At 39.8% G+C, this 14,958-nt stretch overlaps 1 long non-coding RNA gene across 2 annotated transcripts; it reads right to left on the reverse strand.

Annotated features, from left to right (window-relative positions):
- Window positions 1-841: 841 nt before the first annotated feature.
- On the reverse strand, window positions 842-14,694 carry LOC141571102 (uncharacterized). Of its 2 annotated transcripts, XR_012495668.1 has the most exons (6): window positions 14,523-14,694; window positions 8,624-8,910; window positions 7,588-7,699; window positions 5,522-6,025; window positions 2,432-2,667; window positions 842-1,930 (listed from the first exon to the last, which is right to left on the reverse strand). It is a non-coding gene; the product is annotated as an uncharacterized LOC141571102 (long non-coding RNA). The 2 variants fall into 2 exon arrangements; XR_012495667.1 differs by lacking the exon at window positions 14,523-14,694 and having other exon boundaries at window positions 8,624-9,940.
- Between the last annotated feature and the right edge of the window lie 264 nt (window positions 14,695-14,958).

The raw sequence follows: 14,958 nt of genomic DNA on the forward strand, positions 1-14,958 counted from the left end.
AGATGCAAACTAAAGACACTCAAAGCAAGTCCCAAGAGCATAGCCCTCAGAGCCAGAGCCCTGCTTTCCAGGTCCAGGCTGCCACCTCCATGGCCCTCAGAGAGTGCATACTGGCTGTGTACATACCACCTTCTTGGAACAGAGATCCAAGAAGTTAGGGTTGTTCTGCTAGCTGAGTACTGATGAGTAGATGTTCTGAAACTGGACAGTGGTCCAGTGTATACGGGAGGACACATCAGGTTGGTCACCAGCCCAGCAACTTCTCATTACCTATGACTTGGAGGACCTAGAGTAAGGGGAGAGGGTCTGTTCTGACCCTAGTAGCCCACAGGCTGCAGGTAATGTGAAATCCGGCCACCTGGACTACTCATGCTATGGACCCAATCCTACACTTTACAACAGATCATCTGAGAATAGACACTTCACACTGAGTTAAATATGTTGGCTGGGGCTCTTATGATACATCCTATGGCCTTAAAATTCCTCAGTGGCTCAATCTCTAAAGTGAGGATCAGAGAACACAGGGACATCCCAATACTTGCATAATTTTAATGACTTTCTGCTAAGGAAGTACAATGAGCCACTGTTGTCTGTGAGGAACATTCTTTGTAACATCTTTCTCTTTCTGCCCTCAACTTCAGCTTTTTAGACTAGTAGACATCTGTCAGTTGAAGGAGAAATCCAAACGTCACTAACCCAGGGCCACCAATTCTAGCAAACTTGGCTCAGTGGAGACAGTCACTCCTCCAACTTTTTAAATTAAATCCAAGTCCTTGCTGGCCAGACTTCTGTTATTGTCATAGCATCACAGGCTGCTTGAAATTTTTATTTCTTTGTCTAGGTTGCATAAACTTGTCATTAATAAGTTTTTGTTCTATACATATCCCCTACTCCCAGTATAGCAAATTATTGGGTGCCTGTTTTTATATGGAAGTATTGAAAAAGTACGTAGTCTTAGACACATGAGAATATCAGATTTGGTCATAGTCTTTATACCACTCAATATACAACTCAAACTGGTTCAAGTTTAGACCCAATGTTGACATCCAGAAGAAAATACTAGGACCATTGTGCTAAAGACGACAGCAGTGGGTTGAATCGTGGCCCCCTCCAAAAGATATGTCCACCTGGAACCTCTGAATGTGGCCTTATTTGAAAAAAAAAGGGGAGGGAGGTCTTTGCAGCTATAATTCAGGATAGTGAGATGAGATCATCCAGGATTATCCAGGTGAGCCCTAAATCCAATGACAAGCACCATTATAGAGAAAGGCAGAGAGAGATTTGAACCCCCCCAGAGGAGAAGGTGATGTGAAGGAGGATGCAGAGGCTGGAACTGTGCAGCCAGCAAACCGAGGAATGCCTGGAACCGCCAGATGCTGGAAGAGACCAGAAAGATGCTCCCCTAGAGTCTTCGAAGAAAGCACAGTCCTGCCAACACCTTGATTTCAGATTGGCCTCCAGAAACGTGAGAGAATAAATTTCTGTTGTGTTAAGTCACCCATTTTGTGGTACCTTGTTATGGCAGATGCAGGAAACAAGCACAGGGGCTATTCAAATCCCCTGAGCGAATTCCTTCATTTTACAGATGAGAAAAAAATAATAGCTTTAGCAAGTAGGAAATGTTTCATATCACTGACCACATAGCAACTCTGGGAGATAGCAGTTACTGCTCAAGAGGAGGGAAGTGAAACCCAAGTGGTTCAGTGATTCACCTGAGAATAACAAGGTAGCACAGCAGCAGCAGGTGGAGTCTCCCTGCGAAGCTCATACTGTTCCCACCAAGTCTCTCTGTCTATTGCTCTGACACTGCCAGGATGTGCACATCACACAGCTGATACGAGTTCAGGTCTAGAGTTCAGGTCTTGTTTTCCTCCCCGTTTCTGCTGTGGAAGTCTGCCCGGGCACAACCGGTTGCATCTCAAGGTCAAAACTGTTGAACAAGAAAGAGATTGGTTCAATGGGATGAACTTGAACTTTAGATCCTGGGGCTAAATAAAAGTTGATGTTTCCAAACACAGGGGTATTAAGTTGCAGATTATTGAAATGAGTGGTTCAGGTTGTTCATTTGTTTATGAAATATCCTTTAAGATTCTCCAAACAGTCAGAATGTCAAGATATTCTCCCAGGCCAAGCTGGTTTGGGGGACCCTCCGTTCTCGTCCCCCATAAATAAAGTGCTTTATTTATGTACTGCCAGAGGCACCACATCAAAGTCCCAATGGTGGTAATGGTAATGAGCAAATAATACAGTTGAACAAGAAATCAAGGAACAGCAGCAACTGTACTTGCGATACCCACCAATCCCCAACCCTCCCAGTTTGCATTTTAAATTCACTTCATTTGGAAAATTTTGCCTCAGAGGTAGGCTGAGATTCTCATTCAGTGGAAGATTGATTAAATTAGTAGTGACACATTAGTTGGGGAGACTTAACTCATTTTGGGTTATTTGCAGACTTAATTATGATCCAGACACTGCCAGAGACATCCTTTGGAGCATTTTCTTGCCTCAGCAGGTGCTGGAGGTGATTGAATCCTGTGAGATGCTCCCGGCGGTGTGTTCGGCCAGCCAAGGGACTCAGGCAGCTTTGTCACCAGATTCTGCTCCAGACCCATTCTCTCAGCTGCTCTGAGAGAGTCACAGGAAGTGAGGAATCCTAACAAGATCTTCCTTTTAAAAAACAGTTTTATTAAAATATAATTAACAGTCAATAAACTGCACACATTTAAAATCTGCAATTCAGTAAGTTGTGACATACGTTTATACCTGTGGAACTAACCCCACAATCAAAATAGTCAGCATAATCATTCCCCCACCCCAATCTTCCTCATGCCCCTTTATAACCTCTCCCACCCTCACCCCACATAAACCCAGACAAGTACTGGCCTGCTTTTTGTCACTATAGATTACTTTGTATTTTCTAGTATATCATATAAACAGAATTATACAGTACATACTCTTGTTTTACTCTTACACAGTATAATTATTTTGAGATTTATCTACATTATTGCTAGTTCCAGTAATTAATCCCTTTTTACTGTTTAGTATCATGAATTGTATGGGCATGCCACAGTCTATCTATTCAGCTGCTGAAAAATGTGGGCTGTTACCAGTTTGAAGCTAGTACAAATAAAGCTGCTACAAAATATATGTACATATGATTTCATTTCTCTTGGGAAAATACTTAGGAGTAGAGTGCCTGGATCATATGGCAGATGTATGGTAAACTTTTTCAGAAACCATAAAATTTATTTCCAAAACCATTGCACCATTTTATGTCCCATCAGCAGTGCATGGAAGTTCCAGTTGGTCTACATTCTTCCCAGCATTTGGTATGGTTAGTTATTTTAATCTTAGCTATTCTAATAGGTGTACAGTGGTATCTCATTGTGATTTTTAAAAGATTTTTATTAAAATATAGCTAACATACAATATTATATTAGTTTCAGGTGTACACAATAGTTATTCAACATTTATACACACCTAAAAAAGTGATCACTGTAAGTCCAGCAACCATCTGACACTGTACCATTCTATCACAATATTATTGATTATATTCCCCATGCTGTACATTACATCCCCATGACTTATTTGTTTTATACCTGGAAATTTGGACCTTTTATTCCTCTTTATCTTTCCCCCCTTTTAAAATTTTTCAATTACAGTTGACATTCAATATTATTTTATATTAATTTCAGGTGTACAACACAGTGGTTAGCCATTTATATATTTTAAGAAGCAATCCCCCTGACTAATCTAGTACCCACCTGGCACTATACATAACTATCACCATATTACTGAGTATATTTCTTATGCTATACCCTACATCCTCATGACTACTTTGTATAAACCAATTTGTATTTCTCAATCCCTTCCCCGTTATCAACCACCCCCAAATCCTCTTTCCATCTAGCAACCATCAAAGTGTTCTCTGTATCTACGAGTCTGTTTCTGTTTTGTTTGCTTGTTTGTTTTGTTCTTTAGATTCCACATATAAGTGAAATCACATTGCATCTGTCTTTCTCTGTCTGACATACTTCAGTCAGCGCAATACCCTCCAGGTCCATCCATGCTGCCATAAATGGCAAGAACCCATTCCCTTCCATGACCAAGCAATATTTCATTGTATATATGTACCACCTACTCTTTATCTGTTCATCCATCCATGGACACCCAGGCTGCCTCCACATCTCGACCATATTTCTGGAACTTTGTTCTGTTCTTTTATTTCAGACGTGTTTCTTTTTCTCCCCATTTTGGCTAGCTTCCTGTGTTTGTTTCTATTAGGGCTGATATGCTTCCTGGTTTTAGTAGAGTGGCCTTATATAGTAGGTGTCCTGTGGGACCCCGTGGTGCAGTCTTGCCTGTCACCAGAGCCAGGTGCTCCAGGATTGTCCTTTGTGTGGGTTGTATGTACTGGCCTATTGTAGTTGACACATGATTGCTGTTTGAATGTCAGTGGGAAGGCATGACCTTCACGTGGATTGGTTGTGATGACTGGCTGTGACTACAGTGGAAAAGCTCTTGTGCAGGGGTGACACTGCAGACCAGGGTTCGCTTTAGCAGGGCTCTGATTCCTACCCAGTCTGCCCTTTGGGTGTGACAGGGTGATGCTCCAACCCAGTCTGAAGCTAGCCACTAGGCCTGCCAGCCCTGGGGCCTCCTGGGAGGGGATCTGCTGCAAGCCAAGTTCGTCTGCAGTTTGTACCCTTCCAGGGCCACCTGGCATGAGCCACTAAGCAATCTATAGATGGCCTCCACCCACACTGTACTTAGAGGTATCTTAAGAGGCCAAGCTGCAAACCAAGGCTGGCTGTTGCCTAGCTGGGCTTAGGGCTGCTTAGCCAGAGATACGGGACATGACAAAGCCAGATGCTGCTTGTTTGGGTTTTTTGAACCTCTGAGAGATTTTAGGAAAGGCCGCAGCATGAGGCAAGTCAGGCTGTTTATATGGAAAAGCCACTGGAAGCTGCTTGGGTGTGCCTGAAAATTGCATGGGACCTGGTCTCAGGGAATCATTAGGCGGGGCAGTCAAAAGGTGATAAGTCTGTTTGATGGAGATTCAAACAAGGCATCTGCCTGTGTCTGCATGCAAAGCTCAACAAAGAAACAATGGCTTCCACCAGCTCTTTCATCTGGGAGAAAGCTGCCCTTCCTGTCCTCATCCTGCAGCCAGACAATTCAGTTCCTCCCTGTATGTCCCTGGAAACTTTCAAGCTGCTGCCCCAGAGCTGGAGCTCAAAAAGAGAGAGTCCATCAGCGAGTAAGTCTACGCTCAGTCCCTTTAACAGGAGTGCCTGGGAGTGCAGAGCCCTCCATCACACTCAGCCACATTCTCCACTGGTTTTCACAGCCAGAAATTATGGGGACTTCTCTCCCCAGCACTGAAACCCTGGGCTGTGGAGGGGCTGGGATCCCTCGCTCCTCAGTGGAGAGAACCTCTACAGCTGAGATATCACTCCCGATTTTTAATGGTCACATGGTTGTGTGGGACCAGCCTGTTTCGCATCTCTGCCCCTCTTACCAGTTTCGAGGTGGCTTCTTCTACATGTCCTTAGTTGTAGGGCTTTGGTTCAGCTAGACTTCAGGTGATTCTCAATACCAGGTGTTCTGTGGTTCAGTTGTAATTGATGTGGTCCTTAAAGGCAGTGAGCACAGCAGTTGCCTACTACGCCATCTTGATAGGAAATCTTATCTCACTGTGATTTTAACTTGCATTTCTATAATGACAATGATGTTGAGCGACTTTACATATGCCAGTTTGCCAACCATATATTTTTCTCAGTGAAGCGTCTGTTCAAATCTTTTGCCAAGTTTTCTTACTGAGTTTTCTTACTGAGTTTTGAAAGTTCTTTATATATTATTCATTCAAGTCTTTTATCAAATATGTGATTTGCAAATATTTTCTCCCATACTGTGGTTTGTCTTTTTATTCTCTTACTAGTCTTTTGAAGCGCTGAAGTTCTTAATTTTGCTGAAGTTCTATTAGCGATTTTTTTCTTTTATGGATTGTATTTTGGTGTCATATCTAAAAAAAAAAAAAATCTTTGCCTAAGCCAAACTCACAACATTTTCTTCTATATTTTCTTCTAGACATTTCAGTTTTAGGTTTACCTTAAGTCTGTGACATAGTTTGAGATTTTTATATATGGTGCAAGGTATGGATTAAAGTTCTATTTACTGTGTATGGAAACTAAATTGTTCAACATCTTCCTTACTCCACTAAATTGTTTCTGCACCTTTGTCCAAAATCAGTTGTCCACGTAAGTATGCATCTCATTTCTGGGTTCCCTATTCTGTTCCATTGATCGATTGGTCTATCTAACATCAATATTATGTTTCAATTATTGTAGCTTTAAATAAGACTTGAAATCAGGTAGTGTTAGTCCTCCAACTTTGTTCTCCTTTTTAAAAGTTGTTTTGGCTATACTAGGTTCTTGCATTTCCATAAGGATTCTAAAGTAAGCATGTCAGTTCCTACAAAATCCTGCAAGATTTTTTATTGACATTTTGACCCATTAATACAGCATAACACTCAATTTATTTAAATATTATTTAATTTATCTCAGCAATATTTTGTATTTTTCAAGTTACCAGACTTGATCATCTTTTCTCAGAGTTACTCCTCAGTATTTCACAATTTTTGATGCTATAGTAAATAACATTGCTTCTTAAACTGCAATTTCTGATAGTTCATTGGTGGTATAGAGAGAAAAACTTCGGTTTTTATATTGATGTTGTATCGTTATTTTGTTCAGTTTTTGGGTTTTTTTCCAGGTGGGAGGGAAAAGCTAGTCCTTGTTATTCCTTTTTGGCTTGGAAATCCCAAGACTGTCCTTGACAATTCCTAGTTAGAATTTGGACTCCTTTCTTCTCCTGCATGCCTGCAACCCTTTCTGTTCTTAGCACCCAATTGTCTTCTTATTATATCATCATTATTATTACCATTATCATTCTTAAGCTTTAAAATGCATTCTAATATCTCGTTGGCTGTAATTACCTCCCAGACAGGGCACATGGCAGGCAGTTGAGAAGGAATTTTCTGACCAGGAAAAAGGTTTGATTTTTCTATTGTTTTAATTATCCTCTTACTGAAAATTTCTATAGTGTAGTTTCTCTCAAATTCTGGTGTACTTCATAATCATCAGAGGAGTGTGTTTTAGAAATATAGATTCCCAACACACCCTCTCTAGAACCCAAAGAATCAGGATCCAGAAAACCTGTAGTATATGTTTTGCCCCTATATAGGAGGTTCAGATTTACACCAAAGTTTAGAAACATTAATTATGGAAAAGTCTCGCGGACCATCCAGTTCAGGCACTTGGAAAATTATAAACTTGTAAATCCTCTCTCCTTGGTATTCCTATCCTTCATTTTTTTTCCTCTACTTGGCTCTTAGGTTTCTCAGTTCTCTCCCTAAGAAAGCAGACTTTCACAAATTATTTTCAAGTGTTGTTCTAAGGATATCATACTGGCATGCTTTTTCACATTTCCTTCCAAGAGAAATTACACAGTCAACAACCCCTCCTGCCTGGGAGGCCTGGTGACTGCCTGCAGCCCAGCTGGCCACAGTTTATTGGTTCAGCATACCTTTAACCAAAAGTAGGCCTTGAACTGACTCACATAAACTGAGCAGTGGCTGTAGTATTGTCTCCAGCAAGAGCAGTGGGCCAGCGCAATTCTTGCACTCTCAGTGAAGGGTCTGGAAGTGACGAATCAACAGAGACAGAAATCAGATTGGTGGTTGCCAGGGGCTGCAGGGAGGGATGGGGTGTGACTGCTTAATGGTTACAGTGTGGTGAAAACATTTTGGAGCTAAATAGAGATGGTTGTTGCACAACATTGCAATTATAGTAAGTGCCACTGAATTGTGTATTTTAAAATGATGAATTTCAGGTTCTGTGAATTTCCGCAAAAGAACAAAAGGCAAGGAAGTGGGTGTGGAATAGATGTGAGGCCCTGAGAGCCTCCAGAGGACCGCGTTCCATGGGAGATCCTGTGGGACACACCCTTTGCATCAGGAATGGGCTGGCAAGGGGACACCAGCATCACTAAGAAGTTCTGTGCCGTCACTTTGGCAAGCAGGGCCAAGGGTAGTACAGGAAGTCACAGACTTGTCTCTCTGAGAGCAGTGGGGATGACAGGGTCTTGAAGCAACAGGGGTCCAGTGTTGGTGCTTAACTGCCAGAGGTGGGGGAGGGGTTTCCCCAATTACTGTAAGAACCAGCAAGGTCAGAAGGGCAACCAGGGAGTTTGATTAGCAGGAAGCTGTGCAGATGGGGATGTTTAATATATATAACTATATAACTATATATATAACTATAGACACATGCACACACAAGGTCTAACAATTAAGTTCGCAAACTTGTTGCAATGATGTTGCTAAACTTTTTTGAAATCAGAGGGATTATTCATTATGAATCTGTAACAACTGGACAAACAGTTAACTAAGTTTACTATTTGGAAGTGCTGAAAAGGCTGCATGAAAAAGTTAGATGACCTGACCTTTACACCAACAATTCATGGCTTTTGCATCACGACAATGCACCAGCTTACACTGCACTGTCTGTGAGGGCGTTTTTAGCCAGTAAACAAATAACTGTATTGGAACACCCTCCCTACTCACCTGGTCTGGCCCCCAATGACTTCTTTCTTTACCCGAAGATAAAGGAAATATTGAAAGGATGACATTCTGATGACATTCAGGACATCAAGGTTAATACGATGACAGTTCTGATGGCCATTCTAGAAAAAGAGTTCCAAAATTACTTTGAAGGGTGGACTAGGTGCTGGCGTCAGTGCATAGCTTCCCAAGGGGAGTCCTTCGAAGGTGACCGTAGTGATATTCAGCAATGAGGTGTGTAGCACTTTTTCTAGGATGAGCTCGCGAACTTAATTGTCCTTCTCCTATATCTATAAAAGCATGGAAATATGATCACCGCATATTGTTAATTGAAAAATAATAATATCCTATGAGATATTATTGTTGCAAAACAAAAGAACACACAGAGAGAGGGCCTGAAATAATCTTCAAGTCACAGATTGAAATTTTTTAAAAAGTAAGTTGTTCAAAAATATGTACAGCATTTTCCAATTTGTGTTTAAAAAGTGGTGTGTATAAGTGATTGAAAAATTTTATCACAGGACTTCAAAATGATTTGCTATTGCAAGAAAAGGCAATAATAAAGAGAGAGAGCAGAAAATAAAATGAAAGAAGGAAGCCCGTTTGTGGTATGGCCGGAGGGAAAAGAACCCCTGGAAAAAATATGCCGAGATCCCATCATCCTGGCCTTGTCTTCCATTTTCAAAGATCCTTTCAGTAGCTTTGCTGTCTCAGGCACATATTGACAAATGCCGGTAATGGGAGCATATTAGAGCAACAGCACTCTGAGGAATCCATCTAGCTTTTAAATGTGGTTCCATTATGGGATTACACGGCGCCTCCAAGTCCAATATTCAAGGTCTGAGGATGAGAGACGGGACCCAGAGAGCTCAGGCAAAATGACAAAGGAGACAGTTTGGCCTCTGTGGCAGCAGATAACATTTTCTTCTTCCAAAGAACCACAAAGCCTTTTAAAAAACAAATAGAATAAAGATGTGGGTGAGAAGTGCCCCTCTCTGGGATAAACAGATGGGGAAGAAGAAAGTAGAAAGCAGGTGAATTGCCAAAGAAAGGGCGGTAAACTGAAAACTATCAAAATTTCAGAGTTAATTATATACCACCCTTCAAGAAATGAGAGATAAGCCAGAGAAAAATACTAGTTTAATGATGGTTGAACAAACAATTCTTTTCCCAGTGACAAAGAAAGGGAGAAGCAAGAATCTTGAAAAGCTGGCAATTATGCAGACGGCTAAAAGAATATAAGACAAAATTTTGTTGATGATGTAAACCCACAGAATAAGGGAGCGTTAAGGAGACAAAAACAGTCTGAAGAGTTTACAGTTGAAGTGCACCAACAGCTCGGCAAGCATTTAGAATGCATTATCTGAGTTGTGAAAAATAACCCTCAGAAATCCAGGAAATTAATCAAGAAGTTAAACATTTATTAAAAACAAGCTTAGAGATTATAGGAGAAAGGTTAAGTCTGAAGAGTCAACAAAAGCTGAATCAGCTTCTTTCTGGCTGCAGAGTGGGTTGTGTTTGATTTGGAGCACAAAGTCCAGATGTGGAGCTTCTGGAGGGCTCATCGGCTTTGGGAACCTTGAGCCTGCATATGGGGAAATAGCTGTTGGTCTCAGCTGTTCTCGCAAAAAGCCGATAACACCACTATTGAACAACCTGGGAGCCCTGACCCCTCCATGACGTTCACACCCAGGGAAGGGAAGCCAGCATTTGTTTGCAATCAGGTAACTGCTGGCTTGGGGATTGGGCAACATTCAAAATTAAAGGCAGCCCCAAGTCTTTCAGCACCAGTTGCCAAGGCCTAGACTCCAATGCCCAGGTGAACACAGTCCTTTGCTGTGGGTAGCAGAGTTTTGCCTCCCCGACCCCCTTTTGTCATAAACATCCAGCAGACAGGAAAGATCATGTGAACTGACAGGGGACTGTGATGAGCTTCCTAGCACGGCACTGAAAATGACCAATGGGTTTGAACCTGTGTGTGCGTCCTTTTCTCACCAGCAGTGACCCAGCAACCTTCAGATCCTTGCGAACCTTTGCCAAAATGTGATGGCACAGAATCCTCAGGTGGTCAACGGGAAAAACAAAAAGAGTATTTCCTGTCCTGCTACCTTGGTCCAATTTATCTTTTCATGAGTACCTGTTACTGGCTCCTTTCCCTAAAACTGCATGAGTTAAGACATATATAAAATTATATGGAGCCAAAATTTTAATCTTATCTTAGAAAGAAAATCTTATTTTAGAAGAAAACAAGATTAAAAATTTTTAAAAAGCTATCCCCTTAGCATCCTTTAGTGATAATTTGCAGCAGACATCCTGCACACCTTGAAGCTCCACGAAACCCTAAATGTCTTATTCTCTCAGGTGGGTGCTCTTTGGGGAGATGAAGGTGGAAGGGATATGAGCCTCGGAGTCAAAAAAGACTGGGTTCAAATGACAACCTTATCAATTACTAGTTGTGTGGCCTTGAGTAAGATGCTTAATCTCAGTTTCATCATTTGTAAAACAGAAATAATAATGTCTACCTATGGGAACATTCAAGGCAATAATATACATGAGATAAAATGCACTTAGTTGTGATTGAAGTATAAAAAGGGCACAATACATAGAATTTATTAATATTATTATTATTAAAATAAGGTAGAATTTTGAAATATTCTGACAATGACTATGACAACATAGTAACTACAGGACTTCTCATTTTTTTCTCTAAATGATTAATTTAAAGCCTTGGCATAGGCTTTAAGATGGACCACTTTCTGGGCCAAATGTGTCACATGAATGAATCCATGCTATATTGTTACAAAGTAAGAAAGTACTCAGCATTGAAATGTTGCTTATAAACGTTAAGAGAAATTAAAGCTTTTCTATCCTCCAGTAACTTGTTGAATTAGGTTTATTTGTTCTTTCGGCAAGTAACCCCATTTCAAATTGAATGGAAACTCTGCCATTTCTTTCTGATTCCTAGTCTTGAGCTATGACCATGTTTATATTCCACTATCCTACAGTTCCAGAAATTTCGGGTAATAACATAATGTAAATTCCAAAATAAGAGTACATTGTGAAAGACATTTGTGTTTCACATAATGTGCATTAGTATTCAGAGAGAGAAGGAAAAAAATGTCTCTTTGTAGCATTCCTTCCTCATATAATTTATTGTAAATTTATACCTCACACTTAGGAGAGTGAAATGTATCAGTCAGGGTTCAGCTGCAGAAAATACAACTGTCCTAGGCAATTTAAGAAAGAGGTAATTTTAATACTGTGAGTTACGTGCTTATAAAGTCATCAGAAGTCCTGTAGTTACTATGTTGTCATAGTCATTGTCAGAAAGATAGGGAATCAAAAAGCTGCCCAACATGATACTATATAGAAAACCCTAAAGACTCCACCAAAAAATTATTAGAACTAATATATTAACCCAGTAAAGTTGCAGGATACAGAATCAAAATACAGAAATCTGTTGCATTTTTTATACACCCATAACAAAGGAGGAGAAATTAAGAAAACAAACCCATTTACAATTGCATCAAAAAGTATAAAATACCTAGGAATAAATTTAACCCAGGAGGTGAAGGAGGTGTACACTGTAAACTATAAAACATTGAACAAAGAAATTGAAGAAGATACGAATAAATGGAAGGATATACCTTGCTCATAGATTGGAAGGATTAATATTGTTAAAATATTCTTACTACCTAAAGCAATCTACAGATTCAAGCAATCCCTATTAAAATACCAGTGGCATTCTTCTCAGAATTAAAACAACTAATCCTAGAAGTTACATGGAACCACAAAAGACCACAAATAGCCAAAAAAAATCTTGAGAGAGAACAAAATGGGATGTATCATGCTCCCTGGTATCAAACCATACTACAAAGCTACAATAACCAAAGAGCATGGCACTGGTATAAAAACCGATATATAGAGCAATGTAATAGAGAGCTCAGAAATAAACTCACATCTATAAGGTCAATTAATCTATGACAAAGGAAGTAAGAACATACAATGGGGTAAAGACGGTCTCTTCAATAATTTGTTTTTGGAAAATGGTAGATACATGCAAAGAAAAATGAAATTGGCCACTTCGTTACACCACATACAAAAATAAATTCAAAGTGAATTAAGGACTTAAATAGAAGACCTGAAACCATAAAACTCCTAGAAAAAAATATAAGCAGTAACCTCTGTGACATTACTCTTAGCAGTATCTTTTTTGAATATGCCTCCTTTGGGCAAGGGCAATAAAACAAAAAATACATTTTCAAACTGAAAAGTTTTTGCACAGTGAAGAAAACCATCAACAAAACAGAAAGACAACCTACTGAATGGAAGAATATATTTGCAAATGGTATATATCCAATAAGAGGTTAATAACCAAAATATATAAGGAATTCATCCAGCTTAACACCAAATTCAAAAAAAAAAATCCAATTGCAAAATGGGCAGAGGACCTGAATAGACATTTCTCCAAAGAGGACACACAGATGGCCAATAGACATATGAAAAGATGCTTAACATCACTAGTAATCAGGGGAATGAAAATTAAAACCCCAAAGAGATATCAATTCACACCTGTTAGAATGGCCATCATCAACAAATTGAGAAATAACAAGTGCTGGTTGGGATGTGGAGAAAACAGAACCCCGTACACCCTTGGTGGGATTGTAAATGAGTCCAGCCTTTATGGAAAACAGCATGGAGATTCCTCAAAAAATAAAAAATAGAGCTGTCATATGATCCAGCAATTCCACTTGTGGATATTTACCCAAACAATACATAAACACTAATTCTAAAAGATACCTGCACCCCTATGTTTATTGCAGCATTAGTAGAAATAGCCAAGATAAGGAAGGAAGCAACCTAGATGTCCATCAATAGGTGAATGGATAAAGAAGATGTGGTGTAAATGTAATGAAATATTGTTCAGCAATAAAAAAGAAAGAAACCTTGTGGTTTGTGACAACATGGATGGACCTAGAGGGTATTATGCTAAGTAAAATAAGTCAGGCCGAGAAAGACAAATACCATATGATTTCACTTTTATGTGGAATCTAAAAAAACAAAACAAATGAATAAATAAAACAAAACAGAAACAGACCCACAGATATAGAAAACAAGTTGAAGGTTGCCAAAGAGGAGGAGGTAGGGGGCAGGGGGTGGGGGTGGAAATGACAAATACTTTAAAATATGTCTAATTAAAGAAAACTCAATCTAGCTTAATCTCTTGGCAGGAATGAATACTCAATGTCATATATTCTATCTCAGAAATGCTAATTTTTTCCTGGTAAATGCTACATAGATAAATATGATTGTATAAAAAAAGATGCAAAGGACCTTTGAACGAATAACTAAGTATTCTTTTTTAAAGAGGAAAAAGGAAAAGATTGATAGAGTTTATCCCATAAAATTTTAAATTTTCTATATCTCAAAATTCAGTATAAACTTAATGAAAAGAGAAACAGCAAGGCGTGATTTTTTTTTTTTTTTGGCAACAGATAATTAACAAAGAGTTAATAATGTTAATATATTAAGAGCTCTTAGGGATCAACAAGAAAAACACCAAAGCAATAGATAAATAGGAAAAAGACATAAATAAATAGTTCTTCAAAGAGGAAATACAAATTGTCAGTAAATTTTTCTATTATTCAATTCATTAGTAATGTTAAAATCTTAAATTAAAACAAAGTACTATTCTGTACCTATCAACTAGAAAAAGACTAAATTGTAATAGCAAGGATGGGATCAATAAATTAGGTTAATCAATTTGGAAGAGGAGGAGGAAGAGGAGGAAGAGAGGAAGGGGAGGAAGGAGGAGTCTGGAACTATTGCCTTCAGGAGCTCCTTTGATGCAAGTCAGGAATCAGAAAGCCTCATGGTCTCAGCTATTCCCTCAGAACCACACCTCTTGTCCTCGATCTGTGCTGGCAAAAACAAGTGTCCTTCCATGCCTCTTGTACCCCAAGCAGCTGTGTGCTGCAGACAGTCCCACTTCTGTTCCCGAATTTGCCAGCAGAAAGAGCAGAAAGATGCCTTGTGCCAGCTTCCACCTTCAGACCTCTTGGGAACACACCTAAGCCAAGTAACCCAAATCCTATCCAGAACCCAAATGCAAGAAGGAGGGTCTGGAAAGGAGTTTTACTACTAAAGGCAGTGCAGGAGGGCGTGCTAGAAGGACCTGGAAATGGCCATAGAGCACCAACCCATTCTGGCATCACACGTGGCAGGAAGCTAAAGACCCAACTTTGACCACTGACTCTCTCCTCGCTGGTAGCTGCATAATTGCATAATAAAAGCTCTCGTGGCCTCATGCATACAACCAAGTGGCAGGACTACGTCCT

This window comes from Rhinolophus sinicus, linkage group LG04 (assembly GCF_036562045.2).
Source record: "Rhinolophus sinicus isolate RSC01 linkage group LG04, ASM3656204v1, whole genome shotgun sequence".
Lineage (NCBI taxonomy): Eukaryota > Metazoa > Chordata > Mammalia > Chiroptera > Rhinolophidae > Rhinolophus > Rhinolophus sinicus.